The sequence below is a fragment of the Lissotriton helveticus genome, chromosome 1_1, assembly GCF_964261635.1.
Source record: "Lissotriton helveticus chromosome 1_1, aLisHel1.1, whole genome shotgun sequence".
Classification (NCBI taxonomy): Eukaryota; Metazoa; Chordata; class Amphibia; order Caudata; family Salamandridae; genus Lissotriton; species Lissotriton helveticus.
Window position 1 is genome coordinate 395137807 of NC_136057.1, and position 23584 is coordinate 395161390.

Sequence of the window (23584 nt, forward strand, 5' to 3'; positions counted from 1 at the left end):
CCCACCAGCAAATGGTAATGAATTTGCAGAGGAACCACCAGTAGGCATACCAATAAAGTAACACAGTAGGCAGGTAGTGCAGCAAAAGGAGTTACATATGCACTACTGAAATGTGTATTGAAATGCTAGCCAGAAGGCGTATTCACGTGTATATTCACCCAAAGTGGATAAATTGAGATTGGGTCTTGAGCGCAGTATCAGGTACCTGAGAAGGCAGACCTGCAGGGCTATACAATTGGTTGACGGGCACCACTTCAATAAACAAGAAGACCTTTTGGTAACAATGGATATAACATCCCTTTATACCAACATTCCCCAGGCGGCTGCCCTTGATACAATCAAGAAAGTGCTGGATGAACGACCAAGACCTTGCCAGGTCTCCACCAGCTTCATAATAGACCTCCTAGAGATCGCAATGAAAAATAACTTTTTTCTATTTTGAGAGGGATTACTAAGTGCAGACAAAGGGTGTGGCCATGGGGTCAAGCTTTGCACCAGATTTGCCCATAATCTTCATGGACACATATGAACATGAATTTGTCTTAAACCAGAATAACCCACACAGAGATTGCATCAAACTATGGCGCCGATATAGTGACGATGTGTTGATAATATGGAATGGGAATGAACAACGTCTCAACAATTTCCATACGCGGTTAAACACCAGATCAGAAGACATTCGATTCTCCCTTGATTTTAGTAGCAATAAAATCAACGTTATTGACATTACTATAAAGTAGAGGAAGGTAGGCTACATACTACACTTTACAGACAGCCTAGTGAAAAGAACCTATTGCGGTATTCCAGCCATCATCCACACTCTCTCAGGGACATCCTCCCCTACGGGCAGTTCCTGAGGTTGCGTAGGAATTGCAGTCGCAAGGTGTACTTTTTTGAGGAATCAGCTTTGTTGAGGGAATGCCTCATTGATAGGGGTACCCCCGGAGCCTCCTTATAAGAAAGCACACAAGAGAGCATGGTTCTACCACAGGAAGTTCCTGCTAGAACCTAAACCTGAGAAAGTTAATGAAAAAGAAAGAATGACATGTGTATCTAACTTTAGTACCAGGAGTAGTAACATTAAAAAGATCATTAACCGCCATTGGCATTTAGTGGCTGATGAGATTGGCATTGCTGAACCACCTATGCATGTGTTCAGAAAAGGAAGGAGTGTCAGGGACTATGTAATCCAATCGTTACTCCTGAGGAGGTCCAGGGATAGCCAGACCACCCTTTGGAATATCCCGCCTGTGCTAGGTCACTTTAAGTGTGGCTCATGTAAGGTATGTCCTATGACCTTAGAACAAAAACAATGTACATACAATAACCATACACATACTATGCAGCAACATAAGAACTGTAACTCGGTGGGCGTCATTTACGCCATTTTGTGCCCATGTGGGTTTATGTACGTGGGTCAAACTGTTCCAAAAATAAAAGCTTGTATCCTACAGCACTGCAGTAGGACATGATGTAAAGTCCAGGGGGCACCCCTAATGGAACATTTTGAGAGATTTGGTCATCCTCCAGAAAGCCTGAGATGGTGGGTAATTGAAAAGGTAACCATGAACCCACGGGGAGGCGATTTCTCGAGCATCCTCAGCGCCAGGGAGTGCAAATGGATGCATATTTTTGATACTGTGAATAAGGGTTTGAACGAGTATGAAGAAATTACCAGACAAATGGCCACATTAAACAATGGTTAGCACAGGATGCTTCTCCATTTCTGTGTTTCCGTGTTTTTTCTGCATGCAATTTTGACCTGTGACCATTTCATAACCTTGTATAGTCTGGTGATACACTGAAAACAATGTATAGATGATGTACAGGTGTATATTAATCACAACTTCACACGTATACTACATGTATTACTTTTGGATTTCACTGGTCTGCCAACTAGATTTGACATGCATTCTAATTCATAATTGCACAATGTAAATATGTTTAATACACTTTATTTACTTATCTCTCTGACACGAATTGCATATTCTGTGATGCAATATTGTCGATGCTTTGGTAAAATAAATGACAGTTCAACCGATGATGGCATGTACTGCGCGCCACGCTTGGAGCTCTATGTAAAATACTATACTCTTTGCTCCATTCACCTTTCTTTATTTTTTTTAATTCTTTGTACTTCGGTAATTTATTGCCGTTTCAGGCTGGTCGGATCGGCTGCCCGTTGAGTCTGTTTTCTTTTTATGAATAGAATTGTAATGGTGACTTGCCACGTCAGCACCATAACCTAGACTGGGAGCTGGGTGCACGCCGCGCTCCGTTTAGCTCTGGGCTATTTAGAGCCAAGTCCTTCCACATGCAGGCTGTCTATACGACGGAGCCCACTGGAGGATTATGCGCTTAGTTCGAAGAAGGAATGTTGATGTGAGGGTGCGTGGTTTAGGAACATTCTTTCAATTTTGGCGGTAAGTGTTCAGTGTCTGACGCCATATTTGGTTATCTTTCCCCCCAGAAAAAAGTGAAATCGTGGAACTTTGTGGTGAACCTTGAACTTGTTATAGTCTCTCGCCGCTACAAGTACAGCTGGTGAGTTAACTCTGGGGTTTTTATGGCTATGTGTGTGCTTTTTGTATGTTTAAATGGTCGTCATGATTGGATCTTTGATCTAATGTTGTGTCACTATGTGTTTCTTTTATAGTTGGCAAGGAATTCATCCCTCCTTATGGACGTTTTCAATACGGCCTGTTTGATTTTGGCGATATGGTACACCATTAACGGGTGAGTGCTATACCTGAGGGACTATAGATGTTTATTTTCCCTAGTCTGACCCATGCAGACTCTAAGCCCTATATATTCTTCCCTTATAGGTTGCCCACCTTTTCGCTGGGGGCGCTACATCCTTCAACTTAGGTCAGTACCCTTACCTCCTTGGTAATTTTTGTTGACACCTTTTGTACATCTAGAATCAGATTATGATTTTATGGTTATTCTCCAGGTTCCCTTCCCCATCCTGAGGAAGACCCGTAGCTGAGGAGTTCACTCTTCTCTTCACACTACTTGACTGTAACCCCCTCTCTCTTCAATTTATGTTCAATTGTATGTTCTGAATTAAATACGAATAATTGCCAAAAAAGATTATTAAATGTGCTTTCGGCGTGATTATATCAGTGGGTACTGATTCATTGCGAATGTATTTGGCTTTTGTTTCTCTTTTCCTATTTCAGGATTTAATCACATAGGAATACGTTTATCATTAATTGTAGCATTCAATAATATTGTCTAGGACCATTTTGTTTTCTGTACCAATTGATACCCAGGTCCTTTGACTTTTTCTGGGTCACCCCATTTATATTAATGGTTCTGTAACCTCTAAGCAGCAAGATATGGAGTACAGCCACTAACAGTGAGATCGAGGGAAGTAAGAATGAGGGAGGAAACCAGAGCTGTATTTAATCTAAATGAACTCATCTTGGTACTGTGAGCTAGCCCCCCTTCTCAGGATTTCTCATGTGGCAAGAGGAATAGGGAAGTAAATTTAAGGAAGAGGAGAACAATAATGGGAAAGTGTGATAGAATCAGAAGACAAGTTAAATATACTTGTGAGTAGGTAAAGAAAGGCTTTCCTGTTCCTATGGTAGATGGTGCAATGATGTGCTTAGACAGACCGGGTACAATGCAAAGAGCCCTGGACACCAGAACAAACAAAAGTAACTGCTGAGAAGGGTATCACAATCAGAGGGACAACAAACATAAGAACCAAGGGCAGAGAGAACTCAAGGCCTAAACCAGATGGACCCTAAAGGAAGGCAAACAGCAACGGTGTGGGAACGAACACGGGTGCAAACTCAATTGAAAGTTGGAGAATCTCAACAAAGCAGCTCATTGCCAGGCATGTACTTTCTATAGAATAGGTCTTGAATACTGGCACTGTGGCTTATACCCTGGAAATGCTCACCATAAACAGGAAGTGGAGAGCTAAACTTAAACAAAGTATGCAGACCAGTTGTGCCTGACATGCAATTTTCAACTCCCTATCCTCTAATCTTTCTAGGCTTTTCCTAACTTAGAGTGCACCCGCTGTCTTCAGATCTTCCTAATGCTGACAAGGAGCGGCAAACTGCTGCCTTCACCACACAATAAACTGCAAAGCAGTAACAAAGAGCCACACAGAGACTGTTGTTCACATATTCCAACAGTAGCTGGACTGCCTCAGCCATTCTTCCTCTCTAAGTCAGACAACCGAATATCTTTGAAAAGAAGAATAGGAGATGGGATCTTCAGTGGGGAAAGCAAGCACAAGAGTTACAAATAACAGCACAGGGAAGTTCAAGAAGCTGTACAGGTCATCCTGTCTCTAGCTCGAGTGAATAAACCTGCCAGCTATCTTTGAGCGGCTTAGGACAATGAAACCACACAAAACAAAGAGCTAGTGTTTGGGAGATTGTCATCAGTGGTACCAGCAAACTAAAGACTTGCTGCTGTGAACAATTCAAGCATCTGTGTGTCACCACATTGCACTAACATGGCGGGAAAGAGAAAACAACTTCTTGCTGAACCTGGGCGGAGTTTGCGTAGCCGTGCTACACGGAACGTCATGAAGCGGCAAAAAAACTCTGCCGTGCTACACCAAGGTCCGCAAGCGGGCGGAGTTGCTTGTCCTTCCCCTTCGCATGACGTTTCTGCTGTACGTCCATGCGGATTGCATGTCTGGGTGGAAATATCCAGCGAACTGCACCTACGGTGGTGCATGGGTGTTACCATCTTCTTTCTTACTCTGTTTATGGTGCTGTGGCCTACTTTTTGATCCTTATGCAATATTTGCAATCCTTGCTTTCTGAAACTTTTTTCCAATCTTTTTTATTTATTATCTTACCCTTTGTCTTTCTAAGTGTGTATTCTTCTTTTTTTCTACTATTTTGTGAGTTTTGTACTTTTTTTATTTTTTTAGCTTTACTTCTTCCTTATTACCCTCCTCCCTTCATTTTTCTCCTTTTCTTTTTATTCTCTCTTTCCCCTCAGCCACATTGTAGATTAGGGCACACCAAGGCATGCAAGTAGCAGCCGCCTTCCGCGCGGAAGGTGGCGCCAGGCAGTGGTGCAGCCCTGTGCCCTGTTTTCCTAGGTGGAGATGACAGTGCTGTTTTTTTTTTATATCCACCGCCACCTCCGCGCCACCCTTACAGCAGGCGGCAGGCCTGGGTCCAGATTCGGGATGTGTGAGTACCAGCAGTGCTGGGCGAGGGTGTGCCGGGCAGTTTATTGCTTCTCTTGGGTCTGGTGCACCCATCAGCAGTCAACATACCACCAGTCCGACATCCTGGACCGAGAGCAAGACCGGCTGGACTTGCTAGGGGTTGAGGTTCAAGGGAGTAGGTGAGCAGCCAAGTAATTATTCAAATTATTAATTTTTATTATTACTTGTGTGTTCTATGCTATAGCTAATATTTTCCCCCAAATAATAGCATGCATGCTATTCACATGCAGGTAACCTAAGTTTTCAAATATTTTTTGATAATCTCTTATTCTAGATAGGTGCTTAGCTGACTTGGCGCTACCTAACCTAGTTATCGTACTTGTATGGCGCTCGCTTGGGCTGATGTGATCAGTGATGATTATGTAAGTTCTGTAATTAGTTATTTGTAATTTCGTAGCCGCATAGTGCATGTCACAAGGATGGTGCAGGGAAGTTTGTGAACAACAACATCCATTTTTCAATGGAAGCTTGTGCTGCCGGTCTTTTCTGCCTGCCACACGAGCTTCCATTGACAAATGGAGGTCTATGACTGCACTATGGCTTACGGGAAATTGCATCAATTCGTAATAGTGTGGTTGTGACTGCAGCCCTAAGGATTTGCCAGTTCCAGAATCTGCAGCGGCATCCGCCCGACATCATTGTAATAATTAATAAGGTCCTTAGGACCAGATCTACGACCCTATCAATTTGCAAGTTGCAAATTACGACGTTTTAAGACTCACAATTTGCGGCTTGCAAATAGGAATTTACAACAGTGTCTCAGACATTGCGATTCTTAATGGGGTAGCAAATTGCCTGCCTTATTAATATTCATGAGGCAGGTGCAATTTGCACCCCCATTAGGAATGGCTAGCACTCCCAGGGATGGTGGCCTGCTGGGGTCAGCAGACCACCATGTTTGTGACTGCTTTTTAAATAAAGCATTTTTTTTAAATGCAGCCCATTTTCCTCAAAGGAAAACAGGCTGCAGTTAAAAAAGAAAAATTAGTAGACAGTGGTTGGAGGGACCAGTGCCTGCTCTTAAAAAATATTTTCGCACTCACTCACCAAGGGAAAGGGTTCCTTTGGGGACCTCTTCCCATTGGCGATTGGCTTACTACCTACTTGTAGTAGGTGGTAAACTGTGAGTGTTTTGCTAATACAATTGGGGTCACAAAGCAATCATACATTTAAATGGGACTCGCTATTAGGAAGGGACACCCTTGGCTTGCCCCTTCCTAATAGCGAGTAGCAAATTCAATTTTGCGAGTCGATAATAGGTTACGGACTCGCAAAATAGGGTTTGTACATGGGGCAGGCCCATTTTGCAGTCGCAAACCTATTTGATTTCCCATTTGTGACCGCAAAATGTTGTTGCACATCTGGCCCTTAGTGATTAGTGAATTGGCCCATCAAAGGGGGTTGAGATTGAGAAGAAGCAAACATCATTTGTTGCAATTTATTATTAATAATTCCAAAATGTAGTTTAGAAAATTTGGAATAGAGCTAGGTAGGTAGGTTTTGGATATTTGGAATATGAAAGGACGGTCCACGATATACTACGACCAGTTGATCTGATTTAGAAAAGTTCAATGTTATTGCGATTGCCTTTTCCTGTCAAAACATATTTTGTGGAGATATTTATTTACCACCAATCTGTTTTTGTCTTTATGTTTAACATCAGCATCCAGGGGCAACAAGAGGGCAGAGGCGGGTGAGGGTCCAGGAGGTGGCGGTGCCTCCCAGAGTACTAGGCAGTTGGCTCTGCTGGCCCCAGTAAGTCCTCCTGATGTTAACATTAATATATTTATTCCTCTAATGTTTCAGCTCCTTTTTGAATAATGTCTACCCCTTCAATATTTTTCTTTCCAAATCCTCTTCCATCTATCTGTTTCTCAATTCTTGTTATCCCTTCATTACCCTATTTACTTATTTTCTATATTTCAAGTTTCTGTACTTTACTTCAAACTGTCTCTAGTCTGTAGTTACTAGTCTGTCTGTAGCTTCCTTTCTTCTGCTTCGTCAGTCAGCTTTCCCTCCCCCCTTACGTTGTGGACTGCCTAGTGGTGGTACGCTAAGACTCAGAGAACCCATTGGTTACATACTACTACTACTACTCCTCTGCCATGCAGATTGCATGCCCATTGCCCAAGTAAGGTATTCTATGCATGTTAGTTGAGATGAGAAGACTCCATCAGTAAAATAAGAAAGTGACTTTGGTCACGTTGGACATCCCACAGTTGTGTCTCCTTAGCTAGGTCTAGTATTATTAGCAGCAGTTGGTGGACTGATGACTGTGCACCATGTCTGGGAGGAAGTATAAGGAGGACAGATCCATTGCATTTGCCAACCAAGGCCATATGCTGTTTTTTTCTCAAAACATCAAATTCATCAATCAGTTGCTCCAGCCACTCCTTAACAGCTTGTCTTGAGGCTTTTCTTTTAAAAAATTGCCATCAACAAAATGCCCAACCTGATATTTTTGAAAGAAGATACTTTCCATAATGCATTCAAATTATAGTGAATGTTGTATGTGGTATATTTTGCTATAAAACAATTAACAGAGGGAGGCATATCTGGCATATAAGAAACATGTAATGCACCGTAAGCGTTTGGTTGAGGGCAGTGATGCAATGTGGGAATCGTAGTACACACGTAGAATAGTGTCAATCAGGTGACCAATTAGCCATATACCAATTAAAGGAGACAATCTAGTTGTTTGACGGTTTGAATTTGAAATGGTCATGGAGGGTGGGAAACATCGTTGAGTGAACTTGAAGAAAGGATGTAACTGGAAATGCAGCGTTGTACAGGTACACGCTTAAGTTAGTTGACCACAATGCAAGAAAGAGAGATTCGAATGTCTTTAGTGCAAGAAGGGATCGGTGAAGTAAAAGGGTGGCTTAGGGAACATTTTCACAATTGTTATTCGGAATTATTGTTTTGGGGGTAGAAGAGCGTTTTTAGGGTGGCCCTTTAGTGATTTTGGTAGTAAAAAATGTTGCTTGTTTGAGTTCATGAACATAGGAAAACAAAGGGGGTTGGTTGCTTTTAACCTGTTGTCATATAATGAAGATGAAATTATTATAAATGCTTTTGTATATACATGAGGTAATGGCGATTCTTTTAATATTGTCAGTGACCCTGAAGAAGGGCTTGTGTCAAGCCCGAAATGCATTGGGTAAAAATAAAGAACTGCTGCTTTGACCGTATCGTGCGTTGGATCGTGTTTTGGATAGAGGCTTGGATGGGCACATCTTTAACATGTGAAGCATTCGAACAGCAGAATTCGAGTACTTGTGGATTCAAAAGACAAACTTTAAAATGGACTAAAGCTGGTTAAACAAATGGAATACATTCAGCTGATTGTGACAAAGATAATTTCTAGGTAGTTGGTATATTAACTTACTGCTGTGCGGCTGGGTGTGGAACGAATCTTCGCTTCCCACAGTATGAATCATATCGGTATGCCGCTAGGGTAAGGCATGACCCAGCAACGCACGCACTTTCACGTTCATTATGATAAATAATTGAGTATAGGCCTGGGCGTAGTTTGCGTAGCGGCACTACACATAGCTTCACGTAGTATACTTTGAACTTCACGTAATCTGCGTAGCGTAGCTAATGACACTGTGTACTTGTCTGCAATGTGAAAAAATTGCAAAATAATTGCAAATAGCATCCTGCACAGTGTCAGTTATGATAAAATAAGTATCTCTATCTTTATATGCTAAAGTGCATATAGTACTTTCAAAAAAGTGAAACTGAAAAATTAGCAAGCAGTGAGAGAGGTGATGATTTTGGGATCCTCCCTAACCTAGGGGGAGTACCAAACAGATGCCTTCAAAACAAAAAAGCACATCTTATTGAACGATTTGGTGGTAGTCCCATCCTCTTAGGACCACCCAAGCACAGCTATTGGCAAAAACACATTCCCAACCAAAGGCCCTGCAAAGCTTTATGGGATGAAATTAGCAGTGGGCAGTGAATATTATATAGTATCCAATATCAAAATAATTCTACAAAGAGCTGCTGTTTAACTGGTGGTTACTAGATGTCCCTCACGAGTCAAATGCAAGTGCTTGATGAAAGGATTTCATTGGTTTTGCATTTCACTCGTGAGGGACATCTAGTAACAACTAGTGGAACTGCAGCTTGATGTAAGAATAATTTCAATGCTTTGCATTTGACTTGCGAGGGACATCTAGCAACGACTAGGTGAACTGCAGCTCGTTGTAGAATTATTTTGATATTGGATACTATAATATTCACTGCCCACTGCTGATCTCGTCCCATAATGCTTTGCAGGGCCTTTGGTTGGGATTGCTTTTTTGCCAATAACTGTGCTTGGGGTGGTCCTAAGAGGATGGGACCACACTGCAGTTCAACAAAATATGCTTTTTGTTTATGCTCTTTGTGTTCAAGGCATCTGCTTGGTCCTCCCCCTAGGTTAGGGGAGACCACAAAATCATCAGCTCACTCATTGCCTAATGTTTTCATTGTAAAAGTTCACTTTTGTGAATTGGTTATAGGCTAATAAGCATGTAAAATTGCTTTTTCAAAGCATCTGAGGATGTTGTTGATTTAGCTGCTACGCTACCGTGATTAAGCACAGTGTTGGTACTGTACTACTTGCAAAGTGCGAATTAGTACAAACTTTGCATGCTCCGTTAGCGTAGCGTAACATTATTGAGAGAGCACAAGTTTGAAAAAAATGTATAAGTACGCCATATTTACAAGCACGTAGTTAGTTTAAACATGTTTTGCACACGAGTGTTTTATATCCAGGAGTGAAATATATAGAGTGTTTTATATTCAGTGGCGAAATGTATAGAATGTTAAGTAGAGTAACTATAATTATAACGGTGTGAGATAATGTAGAAATGTTAGAATATATGTGAAAACCTCATGTTCTCATGTTAAAAGAATCATGTCCGAATTAAATGTAACTTTGAAATCCAGTATAATGTGTAGGCCTTAGGGCAATTCACAGCAAACCTGAACGTGCTGCTAAAATAATGTGAGATAAGGTTGACATGGTTCTTCCAAATGTACTATTGAACTTAGGGTTAAAAGTATATGCTTTATAGATGTGTTATTTTAGAAACGTATGCTAGTTAAGAATGTTTGCTGTTTAAATCAAGTTAACGTTTTAAGAGTGCAGGGACCTGCTGCATGTAAATCAAGTAGGCCAGAGCAGATAATGTCATGTCGTTTAAATTGCCATGTGCTCGTTAGAGAAGAGGTCGTGAGGTGTCCAGCACAGAGCTTTGAGAGTGTTTTACGACTAAAGATATGGTGGAGTCTGGAATTTGAGGCCCACTGCAGGATGAGCTGTATGCAGGTGCGAGGGTCCTAATCAGCTCGAATGAAAGGGACTTTGTTCAGTGGCGCCTTGCGTAGGCCTGTAGGAGTTTCCAGGAATTTAGGGGGTATCGGCGCATTGGAGAAGAAGCCTGGGAACCAAGGTCAACTTTAACGAGGGTCTTCAAGAGTACCATCATGGAGTTTGCCGCGCACAAAGATACCACGTGAGGGGCGTCCCAAGGGGCGTTCCTATCAGAAATGTGATTTGGTATTAGGGAAAGAGACCCGGGAGGAGAGCAGAGCAGATGATTTTGGGAGCCTAAGGAAGCGGATGGGTAGGCAGATAGGCTGATCAGGAGAGACCCATTATCAGAGAAGAGACAAAGAGAAGTGCGTGATCTTCTTAGGAAGTCACCACGGCTGACACCTAGAGGGTTAAGATCTTGCTAAGTAGGGATGTCACTTAGGATAGTGTAGGGACAGACTAACCTTAATTTTCTTTTCTGTAATGACTTTGAGATTGCAACTTATATCTATTTTGACAACCCTAATGGTTTTTGAGCTTGTACTTATTATCTTGTTCTTCAGACTTAGATTATTCAAGAAGTTCATGTTTATAGTGATACCAATTTACCTTTTGAATCTCATTTTGAGAAGTTTGTATCTTCAGTTATCTTTGACTTTATATTAAATCTTTAAAACTTAAATTTGGTCGGTGGTCATTTAGAGTGGTGTAAGTTCTTAAATTGATTGACTTATTGTGAGATTACCTTTTACTCAACGACAGGTACCAACGATTCAGTCGACATAGTTTGGGATTTGGTAAGATAATTAGTAACCAGTAATCCCGCGTTAGCAGTTGGTAGCAGAGTGAGGATGGTTATCTTCTTGAGGAAGGTAATCTAGAGAGGTTAGTTTACCCCAAGGCCCGAGACGTCGAGAGACGAGCAGCGGAAGAATCGTGTGCCGAAAGGTGCAGACGGTGCGAGAAAAGCAGCAGTATCGGAGAGTGAGTATAAAAAGGGTCATGCGTGAACAGATTGCGGTGTTTTGTGTTGTATTTGTATTGTAATGTCTTGCGGAGTTGAATGCCTGTAGTGTGAATGAGAGAAGGTTGTGAGCGCGCGCAACCTGGTAAACTGGTAACCTGGTAAACGGGTGAACTGGTGAAATCTTAAGTTCAGGCCAGAGCTTAAGTGGTTTTGGGTGTATCGAACATCCAGGGTAGTTGTCGACCATAGTACGGAGGTCACGAGGTACCATTGACCGCCGTGGATCCAAGATAGGGGGAGTGTAAGAGTGGGTGTATAAGTAACGGACGCTGGTCGAAAGTTACTGTGTGTGAGTAACCTATCGGAAAAGGCGATTGTCTGGAAGTAAACGGAAAGACATTTCGCCAAGTTAAGGTGACAACTACAGAAAGACTGTGGGCGTACAGTCAAGAAAGGTGATCGCTTGGACGGAAGTAATCATTTTTCAGAGTATGAATGGGACGCGTGCATGACCGAGGAGACGAGCTGAGAAAGGAGGGGAACTGCTGCAAAGGGGGACGGGTGACGTCGGCTAGAGCCGCGCTGTGATTGAGCGGTTGGTGTGACGTTAGTTAGAGCCGCGCTCTGGTTGGGCGGCTAGAGTGACGTCGGAGGAAAGTCGCGTACGGATAGGCCAGTTAGTGAGAACGGCGCTGAGATTGGTGGAGTGTCATCAGGAAGTAAACAAACGCGGAGAAAAGAGAAATCATGAAGTGTTTTAAGTGTTTGAAAGGGATTTTTAAACGTAAACAAAGTGAACATTATTATGGGGAAGAGGCTCCGCCGGAGGGTACGCCAGCTCATTATATGGCAACGAATGTGGGGCTGCATACGATATTATGGATTGGGGCTTGGAATAAGCTTACGGAAGGGAATGAGGAAATGCAGTTCCCGAGGTACGGGACGTTTAAGTTAGAGGTGTTACATCGGCTAAAAGCAACCATGTCCTCATTGAAACCCTCACCCAGACCAACACAGTTTGAGGCCCTTAATGCATGGATTAAGGCTGCACACGACCGAAATTTGAACAGGCGTCAACAAAGGCTGACGCGATCGGTAAGGGCAGTGCGAGATTCCAAATGGGATGAGGAAGCAAAGCGATGGAGGGTACAGGCTATTGAGGTGGAAAAAATGTATCCGATGAGGGAGGTGGCAGGAGGAGGAGGAAACCTCATGGAAGAAGACGAGGAAAGCGAGTCGGAGGACAATCTGATAAACAGATTGTTAATGGATAGACCACCTCCGAGAGTGGGGTTGATAGAAGATAGAGGGCTCGCAAGGGAAGATGGGAATGACATAGAGGGATATACACCACTCCCTATATCGGAATGGACACCTATCAAAGGCGGAGAAACACCTCCAAACAACACTGTACAGAGTGTAGTGGGAAGGTTTGTAGTGCAGAAAACGCCAACCACCGAAAGGGCTGAGTCTGTGGGATTGCCAGACGCTCTTCAGGTGCCTGTTACCATAGGACCCATAGTTTCGGTCTATAACTCGGAGAGAGATAGAGGGGAACAACAAAGGCAATTGTATAAAGAAAGGATCGAGATGGAAAGGAGGAATAACGTGACAAATGCATGGAAGCAATTGCCAGGATCGGTAACATGGAATATCCCATTAGACACAACTGTCGGTCCCAATTCAGAACAGGGAGGTCCGAGAGGACCAATGGATCTAAGGGGACCGCGGCCAAGACCCTATTCAGAATTAAGAGCTGATTTGAGGGAATGGGACGGGTCCATAGTATCTCCGAGTAACAGGACAAGAACGGAACCAGAGTGGGAAAGCAGGGGTAACGGGACTGTATCTCATTGTGGGGCCAGCGAAAGCAGTCAGGGACGGGAAGGCCAAAGTCAAGAGAATAGAGGGGATGCATGTCCTACAAATCAGAGAGAACAGCCGGAACAAAATACTAGGAATGTAGAATGTGAGGAAATGTCCCGTCTCTGGGGGAAAGGAGGAGATGAGGCGGTACGGGCTTTTCAGAATAGGTTTAGGTGCCTTCATCATACACTCGGGGAAGACGTTCAACATTGGAGAAAGGAGAACAGCGATAGGTCCCGCCCCGCCTCGAATAATCAGGAATCACAGGGAAGTAGGGAGGAAAGAGGGAGTAATGGAACATCTTACCCTGCATCCCGTGAAACTAGCCAGGATGGGGAGAGAGGGGCTATGAGGCATGAAGGAGTGTTTCACCACCCACCCCGAGAAGATGGAAAGGCATGGGACCTAGAGAGATGGGAACAGGGGAGGACTCCCTATAACTCACCAATACCTAAACGTAGATCTCGGAGCTGGGATGGGAGAGATGCGGATGGAGGAGCTAAATTGAGTGTCTTGAAAGCTGAAATTAAGGCAAAAAGGCTTGATGTTACTAGTTTAAAATCAGATGTTGATGAGATAATAGATGGAACATTGCCTTTGGAAAGGATAGAATTGTATGAACAGGATGAGTTGTTGTTCATGGCAAAGGATATTACTAGGAAAGCTAGAGCGTTTCATGAGAAACTGACTGATTTGGCAGATAGATATGCCGTGGATTTGTCTAGGACAAGGGCATTGCAGAGTAACCACAGATTACAGTACGCAGACCAGGATCTAGATGAGAAGAGAACTACTGGATTAAAAACACACATAAGAGAGCTGGTATCAGGGATAAGAGTGTGGAGGGAACTGGATAAATGGGAAGAAAGGTGGTCAAAAAAGGGCACAGTTAGACGAAGTGCAAATGTGATGACCCCCGAGGGAAGGGTAATGCATATGGAGGCATTCCCTTTGCGAGAAATATCAAACGGAAATTATGTACATGTACCCTGGAGTAGAGGAGATTTAGCTGCATTTACCAACTCATTTCCGAAGTTGCGGGACAATCCAGTAGAATGGTATAAGCAGGTAGAGAGGTTTGTTAAAATTTCGAAGGTATTGTGGATTGATTTGAACACGTTGTTTGACATCGTGGTCCCATCGGATCTGTGGACCCCTTGTAAGACCAGTGTCGAATGGCCAAATGCTGAACCATTGAGGGATGCTCGAACAAATGGACCATCTGAGATTGTCATGCGAAAGTATGAAAGGGTAATAGCTTGGCTGAAAGATAAGGTACCACCTCAGGATATAGATTGGGTAAAAATAGACCGAACAAGGCAGGAACCCAAGGAGACAGTTCATGAGTTTTATGAGAGATTGCTGAAAACATTCAAGCAATACAGTGGACTTGATGTAATGGATCCCAAAGATATAGGACAGTTTGTGTCAAAGTTTGTCTTGGGGTTGAGACCTGATATTTGTTTGATGATACAGCAACATTTAATCTGTTGGCAGAACAAACCACTAGATGAGATTTTACGTTATGCGAGGTACTGCAGTGACGAGATAGATTCTAAAGCCAAGAATCTAAAGGAGAAATTGATGGTGGTGCAAATGCAGTCCGCTGGGAAGGGTGGCCAGCAGAAGCAGGGGATGGGACGAAAACCAAACGGTCAGAATAAAGACAATGAAGAAGGGCAGAGACCTAGGATAGACTTTGCCACTTTAAAGAAAACGACAAAGTGCCATCAGTGTCACCAGGTGGGGCATTGGCGACGCGAGTGTCCCTTTAACCCTGAAAATGGAGAGCTAGAAGTAGAAGAGCAGGTCCAAGAAGTCCCAGTGCAAAAGGTGACAGTCCCAAGTAGTAAGGTGGCCAAAGGGGGGACTTCGGCTCCACGGGCCCAATTCCCACAGCCACCGAAGATAGCAGCTGGGGGAAAGGTCTTTAAACAAATGCCTCTGTTTGTCGAGGAAGAAAAGTGTTATTACATTGATCCATTGACAGGACAACGGGTGAGCAGTGAAGAGGATTGTACCCTCGGGGCAGTTCTAGAAGTGGATCAGAGAGGGCCATTTGTTGAGGCAGAAGTGGCAGGGTGTCCCACTACGTTCTTAGTGGATACTGGGGCTACTCGTTCGACTCTGAGATCAGCGGTGGTTCCAGACTTGCCAATGTCAGGGGAAACAATTCAGGTGGTAGGAGTCGCAAATAAAAGGATGACTAGTCCCTTGACAGAACCAGTGTCTGTGAAAATTGGAAACCACATGAACGAACATCAGTTCGTGGTTTGTGACTCGAGTCCGGTATGTCTGTTAGGAAGGGATTTGTTGTGCAAATTGAACTGCACCATATACTGCACCCCGCAAGGAGTGGAGGTACAGACTACCGACGAGGATGCTACTTTTAAGGTGGCCAATTCAAAATCTTGTGTAGAACTATATCCTACTCTGACAATAGAAGATCTTCCCCAAGATCTACGAGATGCAGTGGCGTCGGAGGTATGGGATTTCACAGGAGAAGAAATAGGATTGATTAAGGGGGTAGAGCCGGTAAAAATTTTGGTAAAACCAAATGATGAGTTTCCAAGAACGCCTCAATACAAATTGTCCCAGGAAACGATTGCGGGAATAAAACCTGTGATCGAGTCAATGATACAACAGGGAATACTGAAAGAAATCGTGGGCAGTCCTTGTAACTCCCCGATTATGGGTTTGCAGAAACCTAGCGGGAAGTTTAGGATAGTTCAGGATTTACGAAAGATTAACAACATAGTTGTTTCATGTTGTCCCGTGGTACCGAATCCATCAGTGATACTGTTTCAAATACCATGTCAAGCAGAATGGTTTACAGTGATAGATCTTTGCCAGGCTTTCTTTTCAATCCCATTGGATGAAGAGAGCAGGTATCTTTTTGCTTTTAAAATGGAAGATCGCGTTTTAACATGGTGTCGAATCCCACAAGGATTCACAGACAGCCCATCCATCTTTAATCAGTTGTTGAAGAAGAATCTTGAGAATCTAGTACTGCCACAGAACTCGGTTCTGGTACAGTACATAGATGACCTACTTGTTGCGTCAGAGACAGAGGAAGCTTGTAAAGCAGACTCAATTGCCTTACTGAACCATTTAGCTGAAAATGGACATAAGGTATCTCCGAGCAAGTTGCAGTATTGTCTGACAGAAGTACAGTATCTAGGGCACAGGTTAGAAAAAGGGAAACGTAAGGTGTCCCCAGAGAGGATTGAGGCGATAATGAAAATGAATGCGCCTACAACACAGAGAGAAGTTAGAATGTTCCTAGGAATGGTGGGTTACTGCCGACAGTGGATAGTTAACTTCTCACTGAAAGCAAAGCCCTTACAGAAACTGACGCACAAGGAGGTGAGTGATCCGGTACCATGGGATGAAGAATGTCTGGTGGCGTTTTTACAGCTGAGAGACGATTTATGTCGTGCTCCGGCTCTGGGAATGCCAGATTACGAAAAGTCATTTTCACTCTATTGTTGTGAGAGAGAGGGATGTGCTTTGTCAGTCTTGGCACAGACCCACGGAAATGCCCGTAGACCAGTTGCATATTTTTCGGCTACATTAGATCCAGTAGCCGCAGCGTTGCCCGGATGTCTCAAATCCGTTGCTGCAACGGGTGTCAGCATTGAAAGGAGCGAGAGTATTGTGATGGGACATCCAGTAGTGGTGTATGTACCACATTCAGTTGAATTGTTAATGACCAGGACGAAGACGCAGCATCTGACCAATAGTAGGCTCACGCGCTACGAGCAAGTTATACTTGCCGCAGAGAACGTGACCCTCAGGAGATGCTCTGTCTTGAATCCTGCTACTCTGATGCCATTACCCACTGTGATAGAAGGCGAAGGATGTGAAGACCACGATTGCCTTGATGTGACTGAACTATGCACGAAACCCAGACCAGATATTGTGGATGAGCCGTTGTCTGACCCTGATGAAATTTACTTTGTTGATGGCTCATGTTTAAGAGACGATACTGGTCGGTTGAGAGCAGCTTATGCTGTTTGCACCATTACTGGAGTGGTGGAAGCCGCTTGCCTGGAAGGAGTAAATTCCGCACAGGTAGCAGAAATCATTGCCCTAACTCGTGCCTGCATAGCAGGAAACGGAAAGAGAGTCACCATCTACACGGACAGCCAATATGGTTTCGGTGTGGTTCATGATTTCGGGCAGTTGTGGTCTCAGAGGGGTTACATGACCTCCTCTGGTTCGCCCATTCGAAATGGAGAATTTGTGCGGCTGTTGTTAGAAGCATTACAAGGTCCAGTTGATATCGCAATAGTAAAATGTGTAGCTCATACTAAGAATACAGATTTTGTGTCACAAGGCAACAGATACGCTGATGAAGTCGCACGCTATTGTGCGGAACAAAGTTATTCTTTCTCAAAGGTGGAAATAGAAGGTGCAGAAGAAAAGACTGAATTAAGCATGATGTTAGAAACTGTAGACACTTGGGAGGATTTAAGAATAATGCAGGAGAACGCACCTGAAACAGAGAAAAAGGCATGGGAAATAGCAGGTTGTGTGCGAAGTGAAATGGATTTTTGGGTTTCAGCAGATGGGAGAGCTGTGTTACCTGAAGAATTAGCTAATCCCATGGCGAGAGAAATACATGGTCCAGTACATCTAGGAAGGGATGCTATGATGAGAGTGTTTAGGCAAACTTGGTATTGCCCTAAATTTAGAATAGCAGCAGAATCAGTATGTAAGCGATGTGTCACCTGCCAACAACTGAACGTAGGCAAACGAACACCAGTCACACTGAGTCACATTGGGAGGTCGGGGGGGGCTTTCAATAGAATGCAACTAGATTTCATCGAAATGCCAAGAGTCAATCGCCTTCGGTATGTGTTGGTGATTGTATGCGTATTTTCCAGATGGGTTGAAGCGTACCCTACACGTAGGTGCGATACACTCACAGTGGCTAAGTTGTTGCTCAGGGAGTTGATACCGCGCTTCGGGGTGCCTGCCTCTTTGGAATCGGACAGAGGAAAACATTTTAACAGCGAAATAGTGAAGATGTTGTGCTCCACACTGAATATCGATCAAAAGTTGCATTGTAGTTATCGACCAGAAGCTTCAGGAATTGTGGAACAAGTGAATGGCACTTTGAAGAATAGATTGGCTAAAGTAGTGGCATCCACATCTTTGAGTTGGCCAGATGCTCTTCCTTTAGTGCTCATGAGCATGCGCAGCACACCTGACAGGAGGACAGGTCTCTCTCCCCACGAGATCCTGATGGGGAGGGCCATGAGACTTCCCACAGTTCCAACTACTGCCCTATTGAATATTACAGATGATCTGATCTTGGATTATTGTAAAGGACTGTCTGACGCCATCCATTCTGTGTCCCTTCAGGTGCATGCGGCTGAAGTTCCAGCATCGAGGAACCTGTGTCATGATCTGAACCCAGGGGACTGGGTCTTGGTTAAAAAACACGTCCGGAAGAACTGCCTAGATGTTCGCTGGCGTGGGCCCTTTCAGGTAATCCTGATAACGAACACCGCGGTGAAGTGCGGGGGGCTGCCAAATTGGATCCATGCATCCCATACTCGAAGAGTTCCAGCACCTCTAGAAGGAACAGCTCCCATCCCAGACGAAAGCCCGGAAGTGGAAGAAGAGTTGCAAGAAGGGATTGAGGCAGCTGAGGGGGTGTCGGAAGAAGTTGGGAACGCATCGGATTCAGAAGCAGAGCGAAGGCAGGACGGCAGTGAGACGGAAGACGCAACTGAAGGAGAGAGCAGAAGTGAATACGACTCAGACTCAGATCCGTATCAGAGCGACCAAGAACCAAGTGAGAGGACAAGGAATAGGAGAATAAGGCTTGGAGCTGCCACTTGGCCAGCAAGGAGAAGAAGGCTAAGTTTGAGGTCGGCCCAAGAAGAAACGCTTGCTCCTATATCCGAAGACTCAGATCCAGAAGAAGATATCCAGGATCAAGCCGAGGAGGGTCTTAGAAGATCAAGAAGGGTGCGAGTGCCTAGCAGAAGATACTCTACTCCCGACTGGACCTACCTTGTTGCAGATGTCTGGGAGACACAGAACAGGGAGGATCAGGGAAGTGGAACTGATCAGAACTGACCCGATCATCACAGTGCAAATAAGGTTTCTACTGCCAGGAGCGGAGACCGAAAGGTTGCTGACACTCAACATCGTTCATCCTGCTCTCCTGAGTGGAATAAGAAAATTGATTTTAGAGACAGTTGAGTTTCCAGTTTGCTGTTCACGATATCCAATATTGGAGGGAACTCTTCTTCGTTTGGAAATGCTTGAGCGAGTAGTAGAAATGCTAGGAGCGCTTATTGTTGTGGATTAATACCATATTACGAATGTCTTCAAAGGGGCGCAGAACTGGAAAGGTGAAGAAAGTGATCCTGATTAGAACGGACCCCTTTGTAATTGTGGATGTAGAACTGATAGTACCAGGAGTAGAAATTGAAAAAACGTTAACTCTCAATTCCGTCCGTCCACTTGTCTTGAGCGAAATAAGGAGAATAATCTTAGAAAAAGTTGACTTTCCATGTTGTGGTACGAACTGCCCAGAACCTGAGGGAATGATACTTCGGATGGACATTTATGAAGACGTAGTGTCACTCCTTGAACCATACATAACTTTAGATGAAAACAAGAATTTTGAAAAGAAATTGTAAACTTGTTGCAAGATAACCTAGCGCCGAGTGGAAGAAGAAAAGTGATAGGGGTTTCATTTTAGTGGATGGAGAAGGGCTAGGGTTGTCTAATTTTCTACTGGACTTTGAACTGTTTTGCGGAAACAAATTGTCAAGCTTCCAAGTGTTCAAAAGAGAGACATTGCAAGAGAGAAAGACTTTGTTTAAAAACGAGAAAGAAGTTGATGCAGGAAAACGTCCAAAGCGACACTGTTTGAGAACATGGAGGCTGGCAACCCGAACCGCAGGGCAAAATGTATAGCTGTTACACTTTTAGGAGTAGTGGTTTCTCTTATAATTTTAGTGGTAACTGTTTCATTCCTAGTGGGACACGAGAGGGATGAAACTGCAGTCAAGGAGGTCAAGGAAGTGTCAACACCGAAAACTACCATTATTAAAGAAAAGGGAAACATCAATGATAAAGACAAAGCGTTGTTAGATGCAGAAATAAAAAGGCTACATACAGATGCGTCACAGGGAAATTACAAGTCAAATGCTTATGCAAAATTGCTTTATGAATATGTTGATGCCATGGAAGTGAAGGATTGTTACGTTTGTATGCAATTACCAGCTTCAGTGGAGGAGGGTATCAGATACCATCATCTTCCGTTGACATATGGAATAACGTGCAGTTTATTGTTGAGCATGTTTTATGGACGAGACGGATTTGAGTATTACTTCTCGAATTTCGACTCGACATTGCCAGAGGTCCCGAATTTCAAGCATTTGAACAAATGGGACTACTACAAAAGCGAAGACAGATTACACAAATGGTTTATTCCATGGAAAACGTTAGATACTTCACATGCTCGGAGAAACAATCTGACTTGTCAAATATCAGAAGTTGAGAAAAAGTTTATAGCACAGGTAGATACTAGATACAGGAGGCAGAAGATTTTGAAGGCATCAGGACAATGGGAAACAGATTGGACCAAGGAGGAAAGGGCACATCAAAGAAAAGGTAGTATTGGTCCAATTGCTTTGGATAAGGAGAAACGGGGGAAACTGTGTATTCACAGGAGTTACTCCTACTATGAAAACTTTTATGTAGGTCAAGTCAATTGTGAACATGCTTTTCAATTGGAGTATTACTCTAAGGACTTTTTGAAAGGGATGCAAGCAATACCAAATGTATATTTTGTATGTGGAAGAAATGCCTATGTGAAGTTACCAGATAATTGGTACGGATCATGCTATCTGGCTGTTGTCTTCCCTAAAATATATCATGTTGAGAATTTAGACACGCCAAAGAAAGAAATACCAACTAGATGGAAGCGAGGGCTGGGTGCAGCAGAAGTAGTTGGAGATGTACTAGGTGCTGCATTCCCTTTCTTAGGACTGATATTGAATGACATTAAGATCAGGAGGTTAGCTACAGTCATAGATAGACTATCTGCCAGTACTGCAAGATCATTGATGCTGATAGAAGGGGAGATGCAATCGATTAGGGCAATGGTTCTTCAGAACCGACTTGCTTTAGACGTTCTGTTAGCAAAAGAGGGAGGAGTCTGTAAGGCCTTGAAGGTCCAGGAATGCTGTACTTACATTCCAGACAATTCAAAGCCTCTAGAGAAGTATATACAAAACATCACTGCCATACACTACGAAGTTGAGGACCTGGCAAAGGTAAATGTGTGGGAAAAAGTGGGTCATGGAATGGGTAAAGTTGGAAGTTGGTTTGCCAACTTAGGAAAGGGTATCGTTTGGTACATACTGAAACCCATCATCATAATAGTGATTTGTGTAATCACTTTGTGGGGATTGGTGCGTTTGTATCAATGTTATAGAGCAAATAGGTTGCAGAGAGCTATGAAGAAACAGGAAGAAGAGTTGACAGCGATGCAGGACACTCAATATAAGAGTCTGAAAGCATTAGAGAGTATGAAAAGAGGTGGCACTGCCCTGTCTTCACTTTGAAGGGTTCTAAATTTTTGGTGTCCTGGTGATGATGACCCCTGAAGGTCATCAAAGGGGGGACTGAGAGAGCACAAGTTTGAAAAAAATGTATAAGTACGCCATATTTACAAGCACGTAGTTAGTTTAAACATGTTTTGCACACGAGTGTTTTATATCCAGGAGTGAAATATATAGAGTGTTTTATATTCAGTGGCGAAATGTATAGAATGTTAAGTAGAGTAACTATAATTATAACGGTGTGAGATAATGTAGAAATGTTAGAATATATGTGAAAACCTCATGTTCTCATGTTAAAAGAATCATGTCCGAATTAAATGTAACTTTGAAATCCAGTATAATGTGTAGGCCTTAGGGCAATTCACAGCAAACCTGAACGTGCTGCTAAAATAATGTGAGATAAGGTTGACATGGTTCTTCCAAATGTACTATTGAACTTAGGGTTAAAAGTATATGCTTTATAGATGTGTTATTTTAGAAACGTATGCTAGTTAAGAATGTTTGCTGTTTAAATCAAGTTAACGTTTTAAGAGTGCAGGGACCTGCTGTATGTAAATCAAGTAGGCCAGAGCAGATAATGTCATGTCGTTTAAATTGCCATGTGCTCGTTAGAGAAGAGGTCGTGAGGTGTCCAGCACAGAGCTTTGAGAGTGTTTTACGACTAAAGATATGGTGGAGTCTGGAATTTGAGGCCCACTGCAGGATGAGCTGTATGCAGGTGCGAGGGTCCTAATCAGCTCGAATGAAAGGGACTTTGTTCAGTGGCGCCTTGCGCAGGCCTGTAGGAGTTTCCAGGAATTTAGGGGGTATCGGCGCATTGGAGAAGAAGCCTGGGAACCAAGGTCAACTTTAACGAGGGTCTTCAAGAGTACCATCATGGAGTTTGCCGCGCACAGAGATACCACGTGAGGGGCGTCCCAAGGGGCGTTCCTATCAGAAATGTGATTTGGTATTAGGGAAAGAGACCCAGGAGGAGAGCAGAGCAGATGATTTTGGGAGCCTAAGGAAGCGGATGGGTAGGCAGATAGGCTGATCAGGAGAGACCCATTATCAGAGAAGAGACAAAGAGAAGTGCGTGATCTTCTTAGGAAGTCACCACGGCTGACACCTAGAGGGTTAAGATCTTGCTAAGTAGGGATGTCACTTAGGATAGTGTAGGGACAGACTAACCTTAATTTTCTTTTCTGTAATGACTTTGAGATTGCAACTTATATCTATTTTGACAACCCTAATGGTTTTTGAGCTTGTACTTATTATCTTGTTCTTCAGACTTAGATTATTCAAGAAGTTCATGTTTATAGTGATACCAATTTACCTTTTGAATCTCATTTTGAGAAGTTTGTATCTTCAGTTATCTTTGACTTTATATTAAATCTTTAAAACTTAAATTTGGTCGGTGGTCATTTAGAGTGGTGTAAGTTCTTAAATTGATTGACTTATTGTGAGATTACCTTTTACTCAACGACAGGTACCAACGATTCAGTCGACATAGTTTGGGATTTGGTAAGATAATTAGTAACCAGTAATCCCGCGTTAGCATTATGCCCAGGGTTAGTAAATAAGAGGAACTAAATGGTGTGCACACCACCACTTTGATTAATATACAATTTTTGCACTAAGATTGGCGTTGCACC

The 23584-nt window shown here is 43.2% G+C and overlaps 1 long non-coding RNA gene across 1 annotated transcript in view; it reads left to right on the forward strand.

The window, feature by feature from the left end:
- Positions 1 to 2263: 2263 nt before the first annotated feature.
- LOC144769659 (uncharacterized) overlaps positions 2264 to 23584 on the forward strand; it is a 28013-nt gene continuing 6692 nt past the window's right edge. The window contains exons 1-5 of the long non-coding RNA XR_013598737.1: positions 2264 to 2423; positions 2657 to 2736; positions 2826 to 2868; positions 2954 to 3054; positions 6876 to 6967. This is a non-coding gene — a long non-coding RNA (uncharacterized LOC144769659). The remainder of the gene's footprint in view (positions 2424 to 2656; positions 2737 to 2825; positions 2869 to 2953; positions 3055 to 6875; positions 6968 to 23584) is intronic.